This window comes from Meleagris gallopavo, chromosome 3, assembly GCF_000146605.3.
Source record: "Meleagris gallopavo isolate NT-WF06-2002-E0010 breed Aviagen turkey brand Nicholas breeding stock chromosome 3, Turkey_5.1, whole genome shotgun sequence".
In the NCBI taxonomy this organism is placed as follows: Eukaryota; Metazoa; Chordata; class Aves; order Galliformes; family Phasianidae; genus Meleagris; species Meleagris gallopavo.
Genome location: NC_015013.2, coordinates 51,872,776 through 51,896,404, shown reverse-complemented (window position 1 = coordinate 51,896,404; position 23,629 = coordinate 51,872,776). Strand labels below are relative to the sequence as shown.

The 23,629-nt window shown below is 34.7% G+C and overlaps 1 long non-coding RNA gene across 1 annotated transcript; it reads right to left on the bottom strand.

Moving 5' to 3' along the window:
* Window positions 1-201: 201 nt before the first annotated feature.
* Window positions 202-21,134, bottom strand: LOC104910310. The gene is made up of 3 exons (XR_792953.2): window positions 21,092-21,134; window positions 3,906-4,022; window positions 202-293 (listed from the first exon to the last, which is right to left on the bottom strand). It is a non-coding gene; the product is annotated as an uncharacterized LOC104910310 (long non-coding RNA).
* Between the last annotated feature and the right edge of the window lie 2,495 nt (window positions 21,135-23,629).

Genomic DNA, 23,629 nt, shown 5'->3' with positions numbered 1-23,629 from the left:
GTTCATTTCCAATTTTGTCATGCTTTTTGAAAACATTTCTTCTAAATTTATCTAATTTATCAGCATCTAACGACTTCAGGACTTATAATATTGATTCACAGGGACAAGATTTGATGTATTTCTGCAAGGCAGTCACATGGAATTTCTAGTTCCAGTGTAATCCTCTGGTTTCTCAACTGGTCTGACAAAATGATACTTTATTTTACACTTTTTCATCATACCTTGAAAATTTTGCACATTATCTCATAGACTGAAAATGTTTTCTCAGCTCGTGTCCAATCCCAGGTTGTGACCTTGGAAAAAAAAATAGAAAAAAGAAAAAACAGGAAAAGAAACCAAGTTATTATTCTTCATTCCAGTAGTTCAGTTTATTAAAAAAATAAATAAATAACAAATCAATCCCTAAAACTTTCTACCATTTACATCAGTATAATGTACACAGAAAGGGAAAGCACTACCTCAGAGCACAAACTACCAGGGACCAGTACTGATAAGATGTCTGTCTCCTTGCACTTTCAATAGCTTTTCATGCAGGCTAATCTATGCTATGAACAGGTTTCCTCTGGGAGACTCCTATCTATGCTGCTGGGGGTTGCATTGAGATCGCAAAAGGGTACAGCCCTTTAAATGTTCTCACAGAACTCTCCATTTCTCCATTTCTTCATTTCTTTCTCTATTCTCCATTTCTTCTCTGTTTCCTCTCCATTTCTGTTCTTATAACAGAATTTCCTGTTATATATACATTGTTTGCAGAGGTCCTAAAACATAAAACTGAAGTTTCCAACCTTGCAGTGTCCTAGACACTTATCACATGTGACTTGCAATCTAGGTGAAAAAGCTAACAAGAAAGAACAAAAGTATATTTACACTTTTTTTTCTTACCAGCGTGAATCTGCTCTTGAATTCGAACAGAGTGAGATTTGAATAACAGTCTTTTTCTCCACATTATCTCACAATTTTTGCAATTGCTTTTACCAGTATTTAAGCAATTATTTTTAAAAAAGCCTATAAATAACTTTTCTAGGAAACCGCAAGAAAGAAAAAGAATTAGTCACAGTCTCAAAAGACAGAATACAAAACAAACAATAAAAAAAAAAGATAAGAAAAACTGAGGCTCTATATGGAAAAAAAAATCTTAACAAGAATTACTGAGGCGTGCCTCAGATTCAAAGGATCATAGTTATTACACAGTTAGGCAAGACAAAAGAGTTGAAGAAGTAGTATAGTCTGTTTTTCAAAATGTAAGAATATAAACCTCTTTGAAAAATATCATCAAATTGTAGCCACAGCATAAAAAAAAATAATACATAAGACCAAATTATTTTTTATATAAAAGAAAACAACTATGAATAGACTCAATATTGAATGTATGGGCTTGGATGCTGTGACGTAGAACTTTCTTGTTCAAAGTGATTTTGGTGCTGTATGATAAAATTCTGCCCTTAACTAATTTTTAGGGGTACAGACTATTAGAATTGAAACTCTTTCAAGGAAAATCTTCATAGTCAAGAATTAAAATTTCAAAATGGAATTTTATTTATTTGCTGTCATCCTCAAACTCAGTTTTTTTACCATCTTATTGAAGTATGGGTATTAAATCAGATTTAGAAGGAAGGAAGAGACTAAATACTATGAATCAATAAATAATGTTTCATATAAAATAAGGAAGTGAAGAAATATTGGAAGTATTTGTCAATGAATTTTAAGAAACTATTCTGATATGTGACAAAAAAATTGCAAAACGTTTTTGTTAAAAACAAACCACCACCACCAACAACAAAAAAACAAGCTTAACACACAAAACAAACAAACAAAAAACCCACACCAAACAACACATCTGTTGCTAATTCAGACAGAAAATGAAATGATCTCTCACAAGGAACATAGAAATGGGGAGTTGAGTTTTGCTCCACTGAACACAAAGCACCAGTCAGAGAAGTGTCATTTTGCCCTGCCCAATTAGGAAAAGTATCCGCTATTCCTGCTGAAGGCCACAGCTACTTGAAGTTTCATTTAGAAGCTCGTTACAGGCTCCATGCTTTGGGGAAAACATATGAGAGCTTCTCCTTCTTCATAAAATTCCTCACAGAATCTTTAGAAATTGCTTGTCCTGATCACCAGTGTGCCAAGAAATCTCAGAAAGGTAATTAAGTTTTAAGATGCAAATAAGATATGTTAGAACTGATCATGCACCTGAGCACAGAGAGGCGAAGTGGTATTGATCAATTAGATAAAAAAATATAGCAGGGGGAGGCAGCTATTTAAACACATGCCTCCCTCAGGAGTTAAACAGGACAATAGCTTCTTTTAATTTTCTGCTTAAAATGTTGGCAGATCTGTTCAGAAACAGCTTAATTCAAGAAGCTTACACTACAAATATAATTAAAATTGTTTTTCTTCCTGTAACAACATTTATATGTTATATAATTAGAAGCTCAAAAATTGCAGCCTTGAAAGTTTATTCTTAATCTTTTTTAATCCCTGGAAGAGATGAATGTACATGCCCACAGAACAGCAAACAATTGTACATTTAAAAGTTTGCACAGAGAATGTCCTTCTAAAAGGCATTCTGCAGTCTTTGAGAAGAAGAAAATTTTTCTGGGCATTTAAGTGTACAAGTACACTTGGTTTTAAAAACCTCTACAGAAACTCTTCCCCAATTTGTCTTTTAAAGTGTCATTATTCTTCCCTCCTACTCAATGGAAAGAAATTGTTTTCTTTCTGTTTGAACTCTCTTCCTATTTTAGAATAAGAACCAAACTCTGCTATATTTTTAATAATTAGATTATGTTTTGCTCACAGCTTATCTGAAACAAGGCCCTAATAAAGACTGAGATCAGCCTTGTCTCATAAAGCAGCAGCTTGACAGAACTGTCCTAGCCTACAGCAATGCTGTTCACATCCCTACTATAAATATGTTCTTCCTATAGTCATTTATCCACAAGCAACATATTACTTTTGGAAACTAATAATAAAAATTATATTGTATATAAATAGAAATAATATAACAACAAACTCTCGGTAAAGAAATTTGTAGTTTCTTCCCCGCTGCTTACAAAGGAATAATCTTTTTCTTTTGAACAGAACAGGAGCATTCAGCATTGCATCTAGAAGGGAGATAGAATTGTGAATGAAGAATGGCGTGGACACTTGCCATCTAAATTTGAACTACCTCCAACAGGAAGGATCTACAGCCCAAATCAGGATAACCGCTAAAATCTTAGTGCTGCCTGTATGGGTCTGCTGCCAACTCCTTAGCTACTGGCTTAAAACTTAGCTAGAGGGTATGTGTTTCCTGCAGCTTAGATGTACCATAAAGCCATGAAATTAAACTGCTGATTTTGAGACAGTAGCTGAAATTTTGCCCTTTCTTGCCAGTCAGATTCCAATTAATATTTAACCTGAATGCTTCATTTGCTTTCCTATTTTCCTTTTGGTGCTCTCAAACTGCACGGAAGTTATATTCAGGGTAAAAATTAAAGACAGAGATATTGCTCTGCAAGCTGTGCCATTTCCACAGCCTGTAAAAAGCTTTGTTATTACTGAAAATCTCAGCAGTTTGCATTCAGAATGACAGTTCAGTTTAAATGTAACCAACTTGCTTCTGGCTTGTTTTGCTTGCCAAAGGGAAATGAAAAGCCCACTTTTAGTACAAATAGCTCTCTCCCGTATTTTTCTAAGTGTTCAGGTGACTGAGGGGAAAAAAGTATTTGTTAGCTGCACGGTAATCTGATGAACAGTTATTTTCTGTCACTTTTATAATACATTTCTCTGGAACTTTTCAGTGCTCTAAGTTACAATGCTGTTAACAAATTGAACGCTCAATGTGAAAGCCTGGTACATATTACATGAAATCATTTTATTTAATAACATTTATGCCCACACAGCATGAGAAATATACTTACTGGAGGTGCCATAAATTTATACAGAGAAGATCCCCTTAGTGCTAGAAACTTTGGTGTATACATTCGATCCTGAAGGGAGTCTTGTTCCCGTTCTTCCGTCCAGCCCATGTAGACTATCTGACAAAAAAAATCAATAGTGTTGACAGATTCCTCAGGCAATTTCTTCAAATCAATTGCAAATACTTCATGCAAGTACGCTGATGTCTGTCAAATCTTAAAGAACTACAAACCTTGAACCACTGACACAATGTGATATATTGGCAGTTCACTTATAATCACATGAATGCATAAAGAAAGCCTGTTACAACAATCAAAATATAAGAGAAAATGCATTTATTGCCCTAGCAACAACAAAAGAGCTGAGCCACATACCTAACAGATGTCTATTTTTTTTATTATTATTATTTTTATTATCTCATTGAAAGCTCTCTAAAGGAATTCTAAATACTTGCAGACAAATCACATCCGAAAAATATAATGCAAATGAAATGTAGGGAGCCACTAGGCAGGAATACAAAATCAAGAAATATTCAGATACAAGACCGACAGATAGATAAATACATGGGATCTTATTGCAATGTGGAAAAAATAAAGACATTCTGGAGCACATTTTGTACTTGGATATATTCAGAAATCAGTTATAAACATTTCCAGATACCTGCATAACTGAAAAAAACCCTATACTAATTAATTGAAATAACATTTCAATCTCATTTCAATCTCATTTAAATCTCAGAATATGGATTTAGAAAGGAATGCTGCAAAATTTTAAAGATTAGTTGCTTTTTTTAGTTCAGATTACATGGCATGTTTATAAATATTTGTTCAACTACCTCTGATTTGGTGATCAAAGAAGCTTACAAAGTTCAAAGAGAAGATATAGCCATGCCTCAGTACTCAAGAATTAAGCAGTACTCAACGCTATATTGTCATGCAATAATTGAAAAGCCAAGCTCTCCAAAATCCCTTTCATTCCTGAATGAAAAATATTCAAGAACACAGCTCAATAGGTACAGTGAGAGAAGCTTTAAATTATTTCAGTTCAACGATTACTCATATTCTCCTAATTTCTCCTGTTTTGTATGTCATTCAATGCAATAAAGATAGGTAGCTCCATTCCTCTGACTTGATAAGAATCTGTGCAGCATATTGACTGAGAGAAGCTACACATGGGAGTAAAATTAATATAACAGTGTACTATTACTTAGCGAAGTATGGTATATTTTTCCTCTGTAATGAAAAGAGAATGAATGATCTCCGATTTCTAGGCATTAAGACAACTTTACTTTTTAATTAATTAATTCTGTGCCATCTTTGATTTGTTTCATTAGAATTGGATATAGTAAGATATAATCTTGTCTGATGAGATTTCATATCATTTTTTCACAGTGTGTAGTCTATGTTTATTTAGGTTGTTTTCTTTTTCATATTTCTCACTAAATCTAAGTTTCTGTTTCTCCTACATCAAAATAACAGGGCATAGTCATGCACGATGTACAGATGCACTGATATTTCACATTTGATTGCCTTAATACTAAAGCAGCCATGAAATTTAAAGCAATTGCTCCTGTTGATATTGCTCCCTTGCCTCCATAGATCACAAGGAGAAATTTGATTGATTTTTCAGACAACCTGATACACTAAGGTTTTATTAACAAAACGCATTTCTCTTTCAGGTTAAATGTGTACTCTTAGACATCCAGCAGAACTCTTAAGCAAAAGCTGTATGACTGTAATTAGGAATAGTTACACAGTTGTTTAAATGCACAAGTGTATTCATATGTGTGGATTAAAATAACATTGGATAGATTCTGAAAAACAGGGAAAAAAAGTACAATGACTTGATTACTATTTTAACAGCATCCTCCTACAATGATCTCAGTTTACCTAAGTAAACTGAACACGTGATGTTAAAGTGTGGTAGTTTTTACATAATCGAGGTGAGAAACTGTTGAAATGTTTTCCCTTGTGGGCTAAAATTGAGGCCACTTTCTTAAAGCATTTATGTTACAATAAACATTCTGACTTCCAAATAAGTTTTAACTATTAATAACCTCAAAAAAATTTCCTCATTTGGAAAGGGATCAGAACATTTCACACTAATGGATCATGTATATATATATATATATATATATATATTATTATATATATATATACACACATATATACGCACTAACATTTTGGATGAATATGAAATTTGACTTGAAAAGCTAAATTTGATAAGATTCTATCTAAAAAGAAATGCTTATTGCTGTGGATACAGGATGTAAGTGGCACCAGAAATAGTGCACAGAATGCCCATTTTACACATTTAAAAATGAGGGTAATTTTTTTAATCATAGAAATGTTTCTATATAAACTGCTGACCATTATCAACAATAGTAAGAAAATAAAAACAGACAAACCCAATACATTTTATTTGTGATAACGTTCCAGTTTATTTATTTATTTATTTATTTCCCAGTCCTGGCAGTTTCTAACTTACTTGCAGCAGCTCATTCTTCAAAATCAAATGGTGACACAAAGCAGTTAATTTAGTGGCTGCTGGTTTACTAATAAAGATTCAGTAAGTTATTACTGTTTGTGGGCTGAATCATGTTCAGTTGAAAGAAGCTGTATTTCTATGAAAAATGAAACAGCATGCTCTCTTCAATTTAAAATTCATAATATCCCAGTTCTTTACCTCACATAGATATCCCAGGCAAAAAGAAAGTGAACCACTAATTGCTGTATTCATTTCTATTCAAAATACTGCTTAAATTTCTTAATTAGCCTTACTAAAAATCCTTTTTGGCTTTAGAGACTTCTCCAGGATTTTAACATAGTCTTTATCATATTTTAGTAAGGATGGTAAAATAAAAATAGTATAAATAAGATAAAATAAAATTTCTTAGAAACAAAGTGTAAAATTTATGCTATTTTTAATGTGAGGCCATTCAAAGATTAGAACAGATGTACTGACAGCTTTCTATCATGAAAGTCTCATATTTATACTCATATAGCGTTTTACTATACTTTTTCCTGTATGGTAATTTCAAAATTCCTTGTAGGAAATTGTTATCAGGTTAAAACAAATCCATTTTTTTATTAAGATTAATAGATATTCTGCAAATGAAAGGCACAGTATACATCTTGCAAAGTCTACAGAAATGTATTTATTAAATATGTCTACCTTGTAGCAGTATAGCAAAGAAAATATGTATCAAAGCATTCTGAATGTCTTTTAATAGTTAAAAAATACAGAAAAGTTTGAATTATTTCCCCTTGTGAGTGATGTTATGAACTCTTCATTTTTAAGAATATCCAGAACTTGACTGGGCAAAGTCCTGACCAACATGATTTATGCTGACCCTTTCTGGAACAGGGTTTTGACCAGATAGCCTACAATAAATCATTCAACATACATCTGTCTATGATTCACAGTCTGTAGTATCGAAGCAGTCATATGTGTCTTGGGATCTGTTTCAGAGCAGTACAGCTTACTACTCTTAGCATCCAACTTCAGCGTGACTTTTTTTAACAGTGCCATGGTACTTCCACAGTACACAGGATACTGCATAGTAGTATATATAACCTACTCTCTTATATAAAAGTCTTCCTAAATTAATTACTCAGAAAGTAAGAGAAGTGAGAACAATTTACAACTACTTCAAATATTAACTTGCAAACAATGAATCCAAGTACAGCTAGATTGAGAAAGAGAACCACAACACAGCATCACTCTGAGACAGCAAGGTAAAAGGGAAACTACTTATAAAATCCCTTCTCCTGGAGCTGAGAAAAACCTTAGGGGATGATTAGATGATATTCAATAGATTCTGCATGCTACTGTTTTCATGCTTCTATCTATACCTTAATTTTTATCATAAATTTGATTCTTAAATCTGGTTTTGCTGTGTTAGAATAAAGCTTATTTTCATTTACCTTACTTTTAAAGTGAACCTGAAGAATAATTCACAGGCCATATGCCCGTGGCCTCTGGCAGGGAATTAGTAATAAAGTTCACAACACTTACTGAACTCAGATTGCACTTATTTTTCTATGAATGATTGATACCTGTCAATATGTTACTTTATCTCTGACATATCTCAGTATTTCCATGAATGCTGAGTTTTGAAAAAGTCAGTCCTTTAAGGAGTGTTGATTAACAATTATTTTGCAATATTACTACTCTCTTAATTCCATTCCATCAATGCGAATCATTCCACCATTATGAATAACATGGAAGAATAAATCCCATAAAGATTTTATCTTTTCCAAAATTAAGATAGCTATTGATCCTACATTAAGCTCCAACTTCAGTGACAGACTCAGAGGCTCTGTATCCACAGAGAGCTCTGCAATGTGACAGGCAGTCTCTTTGCCCCTAGGGAGGACAATGTAAAAAATCAGACATGGTAGCCATTTTTGTGGCTGCAGAAGAGATCTTTATGAAATATTTCAAGCCCTATGAAAAGTGGACGGTTACCGACAGGAACTATCAAACAATTTATAGATGTAGACTTGTAGATAACACTTAGCCAAAAGTTTCTCCTCTCACAGAGCTCACTTCTATTTCAGGATCTTTTTGCATACCTTCAGGGGTTCAGACCCTTTTTTGCATGGTCTTCTCTCCCATTGTCTTGGATAGTTTTTGAATAGCAGACCAGCTTGAGCAGGAGACGTAGGAGAGGCTGCACTACTATCTAATCTATTGGCATTAGGACAGGCTTGTAGGAATAATAAATTGGAATAATGAGTGATTAGTGCGGCAATGAAGCAAGTACTACAAACACTGGGTTGTTAAAAAGCCACGGAAAGCAGCATGACTTCTGACTGTATACTTGAAATAAAGCAGCTAGAAATTGTGTATCACACTATTCTGATTCTGCTGGACTTCAAGGTACTCTGGGAATATCAGCTGGAAAAAGTGCATCTGGACACTCAGCCACTTATATGCCACCAGAGCCATCAGCCAGAGACTTGAGAGAAGCTACATGCCTGTCTGGAACTTGTCTAAAAGTTCCCAGACACAACATTACCTATCTGCTGTTTCAGGGTCTGTTTGCCTCTCCAGACATGCACAATTTTCCTTATGATTCTATGTAAATAAAGATGCAAATTTTTGGTTCTAAACTCTGCATCTCTGAGAGAAATTCCAACAAGAAAAATTATTTATAACAAATAAATAAATAAATGTTTTTGTCATTAGCTTCTGAGAATAGCATATTTACTGCTATTAAGTTGCTGTTCGCTGTGTCATAAAATAAGATGGACTTAGGAAGTTTTGTTTCTGAAAATTTTAAAATTGAAATCAAAAGCTCTCTTACAGGCTAAACACATAACAGCTATGCATTTTCATCAAATATTGTCTTCTTACCAGGTAATGCAATTGTTTAAAATAACAGAAAAGGTGTTCTTAAATCATGATTTTTCTAATGGATGCTGCTTCATTCCAAATTAACAATTTTTTTACATTGTCTATTCAGCTTTCTTGCCAGTTGTCTTTCCCGCATTTTCAGTGATTAATCCTTCTCAGTTCTTTTATTTCATTTGCATGTAATCCATAAATGGTTGATTATTTTGTACAATCCTGTACATCAATTATTTTATAAAATTCAAGTGGCAATTTTATAGCTGGTAACATGGAATATTATTGCAGTGAAAGGGAAAGATGTATAATAACTGTCTATGCTCCATGGAATTCTATTATCCACTATTCTTAGAAGTTCAGGAAATTAAATAATTTTACTTTCATAGGGTAAGATATGAGAGGAAAGGCAGATGATCAGTATAGATATAAAACAGGTGAGTGAAAAACAACAAAATGTGTATTCACCTCTCCTCTTGGTATACACTTTAATTAGAAATATCTTCTTTAAGCTTTTTGAGTCCCATGTGCTTCTTCAACAGGAGATCAACAGTTAAAGTATATGCTTCATTGATTCCAATTAATTTATTTAGATGATATGGTTCCCTAAGGAGTAATGTCTATATTGGTTTACTGAACACCTCCATTCTAATCTACAAAATGAATGTAATTCTTGGGAAAATGTAAATTGACTTGAGGCAGTAGGAAAGACATTTCAATAAATTATTGCAGTGTTTTTAATTCAAGCCTAAGCTTTCAACAAAAATTCCAAAGTGGCCAGATAGAACAAATTTGTATCTGACAACCAGAGGTATTAAGTCCTCTATTTGATTTAAGATGGGGTTAAAGAAAACTGTTTTTCACATACCTAGTATTTCCAACTATAACTTTAAAGGAAAAGTGTTATACACCTTTTATCAATACAACGATTTGACTTCTTTCACTGTTTCTGTGTTTGCTACTACTTTTCAGGATATTTTAAGACAGTAGAGAGGTACAGGACATACTGATTATTGAAGGCATCTGTTTCTAAACAAAGTAGTTGGAAGATACTTTTTATCTTCCTGCTTTCATGAACCATTTGCATAGTGGCTAGAAGTCTGGTTTAACAATAAAATGCAAGAAAATGATGCAAATATCTATTCTAGATAAAAATCTATTCTAGAATTAAAAATGGTCCTTTCTAGATTCAGTAATTGCTTCTTATGTTGCCAGTCATAAATTTGCAATCACACACACAAAAAACAAAGACAGTCTTCTATTAATTTTATAAATTTAAGGAATCCCTTTCAATAACTTATTTATTTTACATAACCAATGCCTTCAGTGGCCAAATATCAATCCAAATATGTTTAGAGACTTAAAGCAGGATTTATATATATCTGTAATGCATATAAATATAATATAGAGATAAAATGATGCAACAATATCAATCAAATTCCCTCAAGCTGCTTTTTAAATTGGTGAGCAGTTTCTCACTGTCTGACTTTACCCTATGTACACTGTTACGCTTCTAAGTATAACTTAACTGCAAAAATTCATCCAACATTAAAGCTTTATGACAGACAAACAAACAAGTAACAATTCCCCTGCATAAATCTGCTAAGGAGATGTCTGATTCAGAAGAGTCCTAGATACGTACAGACAGGAACATGTTTATTAAAAATAAAAAAATTGCTAAAATCATATTCTTGCAAAAAGTAGCAGCTAAAGGGCATGCCCTTTTTATGGCAACCTACTAATTATAGCACTAAAAAAGTGAATGCATCAAACTTGTATCTTTCATCACCTAACTGAGGTACACTGCTCCTGCTGAAGCTATGACATTATGCAAAAAGACATGCAAGAACTGTGAGATCAGAAAGAGGTCGAAACTAAATCTGAAAGGAGTGTACAAGGTAAGGCAAATGATATGGTAAGAAGTCCTTAATCTGGAAAGAAGTAAATCAAGCTGTCTACTTGGCTAAATACTTTTAAGATATGACCATTACAAAAAATGGGCATAAACGTATTTTACAAAGTATATGCAATTATTTATTTATCTATCTATTTATTCAGTTAAAGCAGGAACTCCAATTCAGTTCTTGTCTTGTAAGAATCTTATAAGATCAAACAAATTTATGAAAACTCACATGAATGAAGCTTCGACTCAGACCCCAAACACTCAAAGAATCTTTCAGGCTTTTCCCTGGGAACAGCCTGAAGCAGCTCTACACCCCAGCTGGTTGGATCTTACAGAATCATAAATTCACAGAATAGCTTACATTGGAAGGGACCTTGAAGATCACCTAGTTCCAACCCCTGACTGTGGGCAGTGTTGCAACCCACTAGATGACACTACTCAAGGCCACATCCAAGCTGGCCTTGAATGCCTTCAGGCATAGATGTGAAGTTCACCAGACTGTAGTTTCGCAGGTCTCCCTTTCTCACTTTCTTAAAAATGGAAGTGATGTTCTCCTTTTTCCAGTCACAAGGGACTTCACCAGGCAGCTATGACTTCTCAAATATGATGGAGAGTAGCTTGCCAATCACATCAGCCAGTTCCTTGAAGATTTACAGGAGCAGTTGGAAGCCACTGTGTAGCTGCCATGAACAATACCTGCTGGGATGATTCTCATGACTCATGAATATACCTACTGATGGCTACAAGCCTTTCAGAAGGGACATGTGAGGAAGGAGGGCAGGAAGGAGGAGCTGTGAGATATGGCTTAGTAGCTTGTGGTAGCAATGGTAATGAGAAGACGGTTGGACTAGATGATCTTACAGGTCGTTTCCAACCTTGTGAATCTATGATTCTGTGATTCTATGAAGCTTTGCCCTATACATCAAGAAAGGCATACAGTGTGGAGATCTGTCCCTGAAGAATGACCATGGGGGAGTCAAAAGCCTACGTGTGAGAGTTAGAGACCAAGACAACAAACAGATCCTTGTGGCTGGGATCTACTACAGGCCACATATCAAGTTAAACCTGTTGATGAAGCCTTCTTCCTCCAGCTATAGGAGGCATCATGATTGCAGGCTCATATCTTGTTGAAGGACTACAACCACCCTGATATCTGTTGAAAAAGTAGAACAGTGAGTTGTAGGCAATCCAAGAGACTCTTGTAATGTATTGAGGATAAATTCCTGAGCCAGGTATTACGGCTGAACTGAGACCTGCTGGTCAAACTGGAGTTCAAGAAGAAAATGCACAAGCAGTGGAAGCAGGGACAGGTAACCTGGAAGGAGTATAAGAAGCTGCAAGGCTGTGTAGGGATAGTGTCAGGAAGGCCAAGATCCAATTGGAACTGGAATTGGCAAAGGGCACAAAGAAGGATATGAAAGGCTTCTATACATACATCACCTGGAAAAGGAAAGTCCAGGAAGGTATACACTCCCTAATAAGCAACACATAAGTCTATGTGTCCTGTTGAGATGCATCCCAAAGTCCTGAGGGAATTGGCTGATGTAGTAGCCAAATGTCTTGATGACCTTTGAGAAGTCATGGTGGTCAGCTGAAGACCTTGGTGACTAGAAAAAAGAAAATGTAGCACCCGTTTTTAAGAAGGGTAGAAAGGATGGCTCAGGAAACTACTGACCTGTTAGTATTACCTCAGTGCCAGAGAAGAACAGAAGCAGATCCTCCTGGAAGCTCTGCTAAGGCACATGGAAGAAAAGGAACTGATAAGGGATAACCAGTGTGGCTTCACCAAGATCAAGTCAAACCTGACCAATTCTTGATGCATGACTGCATCAGTGAACGAGGGAAGAGAGCCACTGATGTCATCTATCTGTACATCAGTAAGGCCTTTGACATGGTCGCACATAACATTCTCTTCTCTGAATTTGAAAGATATGGATATGATTGATTGATTGTTTGATGGATGAGGAACTGGTTAAGAGATCATACTCAGAGAACACTTACCAATGGCCCAAAGTTCAAACGGAGATCTGTGACAAGTGGTGTCCCTCAGAGGTCAGTAATGGGACCACTGCTCTTTAACATCTTTGTCAATGACTTCAACAGTGGGATCAAGCAGTGCACCCTCAGCAAGTCTGGATGATGCCAAGCTGTGGGGTGTGGTCAACACACCCGAGAGACAAGATGCCTTCTGGGGGATCTAGACAGGCTTGAGCAGTGGGCCAAGGTGAATCTCAGGAAGTTCAACAAATCTAAGTGCAAGGTCTCGCACCTGGGTCATGGGAACCCGCAAGATCAATACAAGCTGGGGGATGTAAGGATGGAGTACTGCTCTGCCAAAAAGGACTTAGGGGTACTGGTGGATGGTAAGCTGGATATGAGCCAGCAGTGTACTCTTGTAGCTAAGAAAGCCACCATATCCTGGGCTGCATCAAAAGAAGTGTGGCCAGCTGTGAGAGGGAGGTGATCCTGTCCCCCTACTCTGCACTCGTGAGACCTCATTTGGATTACTAGGTCCAGATGTGGTGTCTTCAGTACAGGAGAAACATATACTTGTTAGAGAACATCCAGAGGAGGGCCACACAAATGATGCAAGGGATAGAATACCTCTCCTACAAGGACAGGCTGAGAGAGCTGTGGGTCTTCAGCGGGGAGAAGAGAAGGCTCCGAGGTGACCTGAGAGCAAACTTTTAGTATCTAAAAAGAGGAGCAGAAAGAAAAAATAGGACTGACTCTTGAGCAAGCTCTGATGTGATAGGACCAGGAGAAGTAATTTCAATCTAAAAGTTGAGAGATTTAGATTGAATGTAAGGAAGAAGTTTTTACATTATGAGTGGTGAGGTACTGGAACAGGTTGCCAAGAGAGGTGATGGATGCCCCATCCTTGGAGACATTCAAGGTGAGGCTAGACCAGGCTCTGCAAACATTCAGCCTCCTGAACGGTTCTCCATTCTCCATAATCCAAAGGGCAAATGGGTAGATAATCCACCATTTCCCTCCGGTCCTCTGTCAATCTGCCATTGAAATGTCACTAGAATATGTACAATAACTAATAATCTTTCTTTTACAATTAGTAAATAAATGATAACTGTTTATCTTTACAATTTAGGATTCTACTTAATAACTTGCAGTTGTGGGGTTTGTCTATATTAGATTTCAAGTGTTTACAAAAGAGCAAGGCAGTTAGACTTCATTCATCTGCTTTATGTAGGCCATTAGTTGAGAACATAGTACTTTCTTTCCTGTATTAACTAAAATTTGAACTCAGATCTAATGTGGACATAGTCTATAAATCCAATCAGGAAAAACTAACCCTTACTGGAAAGTATTTCCAGATTTCCAGAGTGCGACATTAATACTGCAGAGAAAAAAAGAGCTAATAAGTTGATACAAGGGAAAAAAAATAAAAAAAAATAAAAAATTAGTAAGTAGGAATAAATTAGAGAGAAATCTATACTTGAAGCAAAATTGAATTTGCTGGATATGCAGAAATGATTTGAAACACAGCTTGAGACTTATAATTAGAGATTTAAATAAGAACTTCTTTTCATCACTCCTTTCTATCATCTAAATTTCCAGCAGGCATCCAAATTAATTCCATTGTCTCTTGAGCTATAGGTGACATAGCCCCATGATACCAGCACTGCTATCCAATAACTTAATCAAGGGACTCAAAACATGAATATTGTCTAGCTCATCAGGTAATCCACTTTCTCTGGGAAGCCATCTGGCTTTCCTCTCAAAGGTCAACATATAGGTTTCCTAAATCGAAAAACTCTCTAACAACGGTGCTCACTGTCTTTTTAAAGAAGCTTGCCTATGTCCTGAAGCTCAACACCTACTTAGAACTACTATGTAAAGAAAAATTTTTTACTGGCCAAATGAAAGCACAGTTTTAATAATAGAGAGTGTCTCAGAAGCAACTAGCGCAATGCCGTAACTACCGTGTTACTACTTCCTGTCAACTAAAGAGAGTATACTTTTATATAAATATAAATGTATTCACTTTATTTTACAGAAAGTCCTATAAAATAATAATAATCAATAAAAGCCTGTCATAGGTTTAAGCTATGGAGTAATAATCCATGCCAAGTGCCATAAATGACTGACAATACAACGTGGTGAATTAGCAGAGCATAATTTACACCCTATTATGTTCTTCTGCTTAATTTAACAGCAAGAACTCAGCTTCCCCTGTGTGTGTCTATAAACATTTAGCAACAGAAGTTTCATTCTAGAGATTTCCCTTCAAAATAAACTGTACAGTGACAACAGATGGTGTTACAGCAGATGTACCACAAGACCCAAAAGTTCAGCAACTGTCAATCAAGAGATGCAGAATGTTGACTCTGAGGAATTACAGTAGTGGTGTATTGTAAAACAACTAATTCAAAAATTATGCCAAATCAGGAAAAAAAAAAATCAAAACACCAAACAAAGTGAACATACACACTGTCTTTAAGGAACTACTAGAATAACGACATGGTTTCTTTGAAGGAATGTCACCTTCCAGCAGAATTCCAGCATTTAATCATTCCAGTTTAAAAATATGAATACAATACAATCTCAAATGTTATTATGATACTATTAAAATAAATAAAATATGTGGAGTGTGTTACCATTAAAAAATGGCACACTCATCTGTACTTGTGAATCTCAGTAAGAAAGTAAATATTTAATTGTGGCCTTCCAATACTTGAAGGGAGCATATAAACAGGAGGAGGAACGGCTATTTTCAAGGGTGGATAGTGATAGGACAAGGGGGAATGGTTTTAAATTGAGACAGGGAAGGTTTAGATTAGATATTAGGAGGAAGTTTTTCACTCAGAGGGTGGTGACACACTGGAACAAGTTGCCCAAGGAAGTTGTGAATGCCCCATCCCTGGAGGTATTCAAGGCTAGACTGGATGTGGCTCTGGGCAGCCTGGTCTGGTGGTTGGTGACCCTGCACATAGCAGGGGGGTTGAAATTAGATGATCATTGTGGTCCTTTTCAACTCAGGTCATTCTATGATTCTACAATATGCCTGCAGTGCAATACGACTCATGAAAACTGAATACTGCAGAATGTGATATGCACAGCTATACTCCAGTTCCTTTTGTTAATAGGACATCAGTTACTTATGCCACTATGTTATATTAAGACTGAATGAAACACAGTTGTGGAATTGGAAACAGTACTCAGTAAAGACAGACATAGGAATTTAAGAAAGAAATAGGGGAAGTTATTAATTCCAAAGTAATATCATGAAGTATTAGAACTGCATGAATCTCATAATAAGCTGTTAAGTTTGCCCAGGACAGCTACCAATTCTTGTCCCATAAATTTTAGGAAAACTCTAGAGGGAAAGATTCCTCTTAAAAATGATAGTCAAAATTACTTAATGAGACTATCTTATCTTCTGTGTAGACAAGAAAAATGTTTCAAAATACTCATGCTGCCTGTAGATAGAAGAGAAATAGTGAACTTAAGGACTTTCTTCTCCATTATCCTTTTTTTTTTATTAAGTTGTCCTTGATGAAAGATAAAGGGAAATAATTTTTAATTCACTGTAATAGAGATACAGCATGGGTAAAGAGAGTTTTAAATACACTGCTGTGCCAAGACATTCCAATCGCTGTTCTATGTAAAAAGCATTGTATCAGGGCTGACAGACTCAAGTAGACTGCAGTGGTGAAAGGAAGCACTGCCTTCTTTCTTACAGAAACATTGGGATGCTCTCCTAGCAAGAGAAAATTTAGATGTATTGGGCTGAAGTCCCTGTTGAAGCAGTAAAAAAGAACTAATGTTATAGAACCAAGAGGGACATGTGAGAATGAGCAGAACGATCTTCACGGCTAAGAAAAACAGTGGCAGTCATCTGAATTGGAGTACACTAAGGGCTGCATTAGAAAAAGAAACATAAATTTGTTTTTAATTGCTTGTCTAATTGTTTTTTTAATGTTTGTTTCTAAGTTCAGTTTCATCAGTTCACTGAGATTTTTTTCTGTTCTCAGCTAGTGTTGTGAGGCTCCCAGAGAATACAAGACATCCAGGGGTAGCACCCTATGTGAAATAATTTGTCTTTGCAGTCCACAAGGAACTCAGACAGTGTTCCAAATCTGAAAGCCATTCCTGTCAATTTAACATGAATATTTCCTCCTAGAAACACTCAACTATTCTTCCAAATGTGAAGCCTTATGAATACCACTGGTGAAGATACAGCATATAAGTCAAACTAAGCTTTAAAAAAGAGAATGAAAATGAAATATTTGAATGTAAAGCCAAAGTTACACTATCACATCTATCATTCCCTTTTCTGATATCTAGCAGTTCTGAACGGCTATCAGTCTTAACGGCAGCCATCTGCACTGGCTGGCCAAATGGCCACTGATTTTTCAATTTGCTGGAATCCCAAGCCAACAACAATGCTGGCTGTTCTCAGGGGAAATATCTTTTTTCTGGCTCTGGGCAGCCTGGTCTAGTGGTTGGTGACCCTGCACATAGCAGGGGGGTTGAAACTAGATGATCATTGTGGTCGTTTTCAACCCAGGCCATTCTGTGATTCTATGATTCTGCAATTCTTTTAAAATCTCTGTGAGAGATGAGCAGGAATTCTCCTTTTTTTGGTATGTTATATATGTGGAAAAATCATCATACACACATTCAATGGCAATGCAATCCTAGTATTAGGATACTTATCCCTCCTTGGAAAATAAAACATATTTTTTAGATGGGATTAAGCTGCTTTTTGCTCTTTGCTCTTGAAAGTGATGCCTACAGTGTTTGGTAACCTTGAGAAAATAAAACTAAGGGTTATATGAAGATGCGCATATCTGCCTTGTTTGTATGACACTTTAAGTGCTATAATATTTTTGCTTTCTTTGTTTAACAGAGCAAAAGTAGATTAATTTTAAAAATAATGTTATGAAAGATCATTTTATTAAAACAAAATCATTTTATTTCCCTCTGAAACTGGTAATTTTTTGGTAGTTAATGCTGACAGTTAAGCATTACACTGAGACTGCAGATAGAATTTCCAGCAACCATGGAAAATAGCCTATTTAAACCAAGATACTTGGATACTCTGTTGAATTAATTCTCAGATCTTGAAAGAGATAACATATTGAAACTTTTGTTGGTGTAGTGAGAAAGATCTGAGAAATAAAAGAACACAGCAGTTCAATTTATACTAATTGTAGGTATTTCCTAAGGTCATGTACTTATTACAGAATAGAATCATTTTGTGTAGATTCTTTGATTATATTTAAGCCTTCAGGCGTGGCTTTTGTCTTTGTAGTACAGAAGCAAGAGGCTATTTATTGCATTTGTGAACACAGCCATAACGCAGTAAATGGAAAATCAGTTCCCTGATTTTCCCATGTCTATCTTATCCAGCAGTTTGTCCTGGTACTGCTTTCCTACTAAGGAAGATAACTAAGGATGGACAGTAAGAAAGATAATGTGCTTGTAGTTTGGACTACTTAGTCTAGATAAAATATATTGCAAGAAATAATATGAAAGTAAAATCCAAATCAGATCAGTTTCAGAGTTCAAGTTCATTATATGCTTGCCTAAAAGAAGTTAAAAATTGCTATTCAAAATCTTAGACAAAATTGTTTTTTATTAAAATAAGTGCCACTATGATAAAGATATTCGAGATGATAATTAATATTCTAGTAAACTTATGATAATTTATCAAAGAAAAAGGCCTGTTGCTTCCCTGCACATTTTTTATGCCTACTGCATAACAGAAGACAGAAATTAACTGTATATCTGTGTATTCTTTTGCGGCTCTTCTCAGAAAGTTCTCCTATTTTAAGTTAAATAAAGTATTATTTCCTACCTCCATTTACAATTTAAAAACAAAAGCAAACTACATAAACCCAAGAAGGAGTCTGTTTTAAAATAAATATTCCCTAAAATTTCAAGATATCTGTGGATCAATAAATGTTTTCCAGTATTTGATGGACAGTGAGACCTTATCTCCTGATCTGCCTTCCACTTTTCAGTTTGACATTTTGGCTGACTTCCTTGAAATGGTTCACAGTAATTCTTTTCAAAGATAGTGATTGATGCTGATGAGAGAACACATTAATTGTAGGCCAATCCAGCGGAGAGCAAGCTACTCAAGCCAAGCAAGTTAGTGTTGCTTTACACTGGAATTCTAATGAAGAGAAATAAAATGCTCTATATGTCAGGAGTTCAAAACCAGCAAATAACTCTGAATTAATAATAGTCTGGTGGGACATTATAACTTTTATTTATAATTTTACCATCCTTACTTTTTTGAAGTTAATAAAAACATGGACACAAATTCAGAGTAAATAGTAACAGTGAAATGTTAAGTGTTTGTTGTTGTTTTCTTAAATAGGCATTTTGTCCCTCCTTTGAGACAGGAGCACTTTTTTGTCACTGCCAGCAGATGTTATTACAGAAACTGTTCTGAAAATGCTTAAATAAAATTAACTTTGATTGCTAAATGTAGCAAACGACCTCTTGGTAACATTAGGAAGCAACAGTGAGATAAACATATCTATATTATCTAAATACTATAATATAAAATTGTAGTGTAAAGAATTAAAAAACATGCACATAAAAATGTGCCTGTTTACTATGTTTCATCTGTTCTAACTTTATTTATACAAGGCATATAAATACTTGTTATTTTTTTTACTATGATTTGCAGAACTTCTGAAGAAGAAAGAAGCAAAGAAACTAATAATGCCCATTCCTGCTGTGTGAATTACACTTAGTAAAATTCCATACTAGTGAAGTTGGACCAGAAACATGTAACTCAGATATAATTTTGACTGAAATGTGAGGTGAAAGTACTTTCATTCTTCAAATATATCTTCATGAAGTCAAGTTTGCAGCTCAGTGCTGTACATAATTCTCTTGGTCAACATGGATGCAATTCATTCCTCCTGCTGAATGTAATATTTCTGTTTCCCACTACTCCATTACTTAAAAAGAAATCCCCATTACGTAGCATTTATGACACACAACAAAAAAGCAAAATTAATTACCACATCTTATTTACTAGATTTGTACTGTGAGATAAGTAGCCCGCTACCGAATAGGCACATTTTCAACTGCTAATATGCTATATCATAGCCTAAAGGCATTACTGTGTTATGGGATTATGCTCCAAACGACCCTCTGATCACTTTACATCATTTCATGTTTACTCTGAATTTTTTTGTTCATGCATTGTTTTTATGGTTTTCTTAAATATGTGTTGATTCTAATGCAGAGATGTGATTATTTTCCATTTTCATTTGATCTCTAGCAACTACAAGATCAGAACAGAAATCCAGTCTCTCAGCTTCAAGCCATCTAGACGTTTCCCTTTGACTCAAGGATCCAAATACCCAATATTCAACTTTAGAGAAGAGTAGTCATTCTGCTAGCAAGAAAACACCTCTGTTCAAGGAATTCTACTGCCATTTCAAGGCACTGCCATGCCTTCCACTATCATGATACTGTCAAAGGGCGAACTTGGAGACAATCAGATAATACAGTTTGCTCAAATTTTCCTACTGATCTGCCTCATAACCATTTATATCCATTTTTATACTTTCATTTAGACAAGAGACTTTTCACTTTTTAAAAACAGTAGACAAACATTGATTAAGAATGGGTAATTCTGTTGAGCATAGCAATTCCCTTCCTGCTTTTACAATAAAATGTGTGGCATGCAATCTGAAGAAACTAAGTTTGAATATATGCATTAAACTTCATTTAACTTGAAAAGATTAAGCATGATCTTATTTAATGTGAACATACCAAACTGATCACACACACATCAGGAAAAAAAAAAAAAAGCAGCAAGGTGCTGTCTAAAGAAAACTTACCAAGAACTTTTTAACCTAAAACAACGCACATCTACCACAGAATTAAATACAGACAAAATTAGAATTATGACTGAAAATATCCAAATTTTATTTTTCTTACCTGCTGGTTTACGGGGAAATTCCTGTTGATTTTTTTTAATCTATAAAAATGAATGAAAAAATAGATTAATATCTCAGTCAGTAGAAGTTAAAAAAAACACTTTAAGATTTGGAGATGTGTGAGACACTTCCTTCCAAATTATGTGTGGGAGTAAAAAAAGAAAAGAAAATCTACTGTAGGACAATGATGAAAACTATATGAATTAAGGGACATTTCTGTAGTAACTGCATGGCTTATTCCTCTTTTTCAGAAAATATGAAAGGAGAATACATGCTGAATTATTTTCGGAATTCTACAACATCACATATTTTCCCTACTTTCTGAGCAGAAGCTGTAATTTAAATTGAAATATTTAAGTAAAAGCTATTTAGATCAATTTATCACCTTCCACATAGTCACTGGACTTTAGCAAAATATTTTTCCTTAGAGAAAGATGGAAAGTTGATCAGAAAAAGCATTTGAAACAAGATTTACTCTATGCTCCTAAACTAGGTACAGAATCAAGTGTACAAATTTAATTTTGATAATTATAATTTGATAATCAAGTAATTTTTATCTTTAGAACAATAAGAAATACACTAGGCAAAATGTTATTACTAACCTAATCTGAGATTGAAGATTCATGAGGAGTTTGCATTTACACTCTAGATGATTGATTCACTCTAAATAAACATTGCCAGCCATCTAACTAAAGTGTCCAATAGGAGAATTAAATGTGGAACATACCCATTCCTGACATTAGGAAAAGAATAAAAATGTTCTTTTATTTTCAGAATAAGCCCTGAAAGTTTTTTGAGCAAACCTAGAATATTTACCATCTGCATTCATTATAGATATTTCGTTCCTATATTTAATTTTATGCTCTTTTATGCCACCTTTTCACAATTGATTTGGTAGCTATGGGTAAATGAGTCAAATACATATTAAAATTAAAGATATTATCATCAAGGAATCAATTCTGTTGCCAACCGAGCCCTAACAGAGCAGTGCAGCATTTACACTGCTTCAGATAAAGGTAGAACATCTTTTTAGAATAAGAATCATTTTAGAAGAGAATCTCCATTTTTAAAAAAATTAAATGAGAAAATGATTTTTTCTTGTTACTTGAGATACATTATCTAAAAGAGAAACGCTTCTTCAGTTTTCCATAATATTACTTGACTCATTGTAAAATTACTAAGCACAATAACAGGACACACACTATGTAACTAATGCTAAATGAATAACACTTGTTTTCTCCAGAGGACTGACAAAGAATACCAGTATGATAAACTGCAGAGATATATGCACATATTTTAGATAAAACTTTGTAGGCAGGTAATCTGAGAATACCCATTAGAAAGATCTGTTTAACTAGAGCAATACAAAATCAGGTGAGGTACAAGAGCAGAAACCACTAAACATTCTATTCTGAAAAAAAATTCAGAAATCATTATGAACGATGTATTTAGGTGAACAAGAAATACCTGTGTCTACTTCATATTCAGCAAAACAGGTGCTAAGGGCTTAATTCTATTCAACTTCAACTTTCTGGAATGTGGATTAGGAAGTAAATTCTAAGAAAGCTGCAGAAAAAGTAGTTTGGTATTTGGTGATCACTGAAACCTAGGAAGAGGAGATGAGGTCAAAAGCAAGGTATCTGCCTCAGACTGTTAAACAGGCAAGAGATGTTGATAAGAGATGAAAAATGGAGAAGAGATAATAGCAGAAGCTATCTTAAAACAATGATTCGAAGTATAATTCATTGGGGTAAAAATACAGAAAATATGACTAGATATGTTTCAAAAACTCAAATAGGCAAGTATTTTAGGAAATCATAGCCATAAAAAAGTACTGGATAGACAGATTAAATGAAGTGAGATGAAGAGAATTAATTATGGCCATATTCAGTTAATTTGTGCATTGGGTATCGACACATATGGATAATGTTCAAATGATAGCTTCCTCTCTGCAGAAGAAGCAAAGAAACTATGTGGGAGATATCACTCCTCAGAAGGTTGAGGAGGTTTTAGTTTTAGGTGTACATGATTATTTTATTTGGTATTTTATTTTTATTTTTAACTGCCTTCATCCCAGAGAAGCAGGAAGTTAGCAGAATGTCTCCTACATACTATTGATTTTTTGTTCTATTATCATTGTCCTTTGCTAGAATGCAGCTGATGAAGCTGACAAAACCTGAGTTTTAAGCTTTAAAATTCAGTTGAAACTGAACTAAATTGTTCGCTCCTCTGAGAGCTACTATTTCAGACTTTCTTTAAGCAAATACTACTACAATAACTATTTTCGGTTCCCATAAGAGAATTTTAAAGTACAATCTAAAAAGCACTATTTATTAGGGAGTTTGACCTTTTTTACCCATTTATTTTAATGAAATTTGCCATTCCAATGTAATCACAGGATCCTCATGAGATGATGAGGAAATGTGCCTTTCAATGAGCATATGCAGTCGTTTAGGACTTCTAAGGGCAGTATATCTAAACTCTAACTTAAGGACACAGATTCCAGGTTTTTCCAATTCTCAACAATTTAAATTAAAAA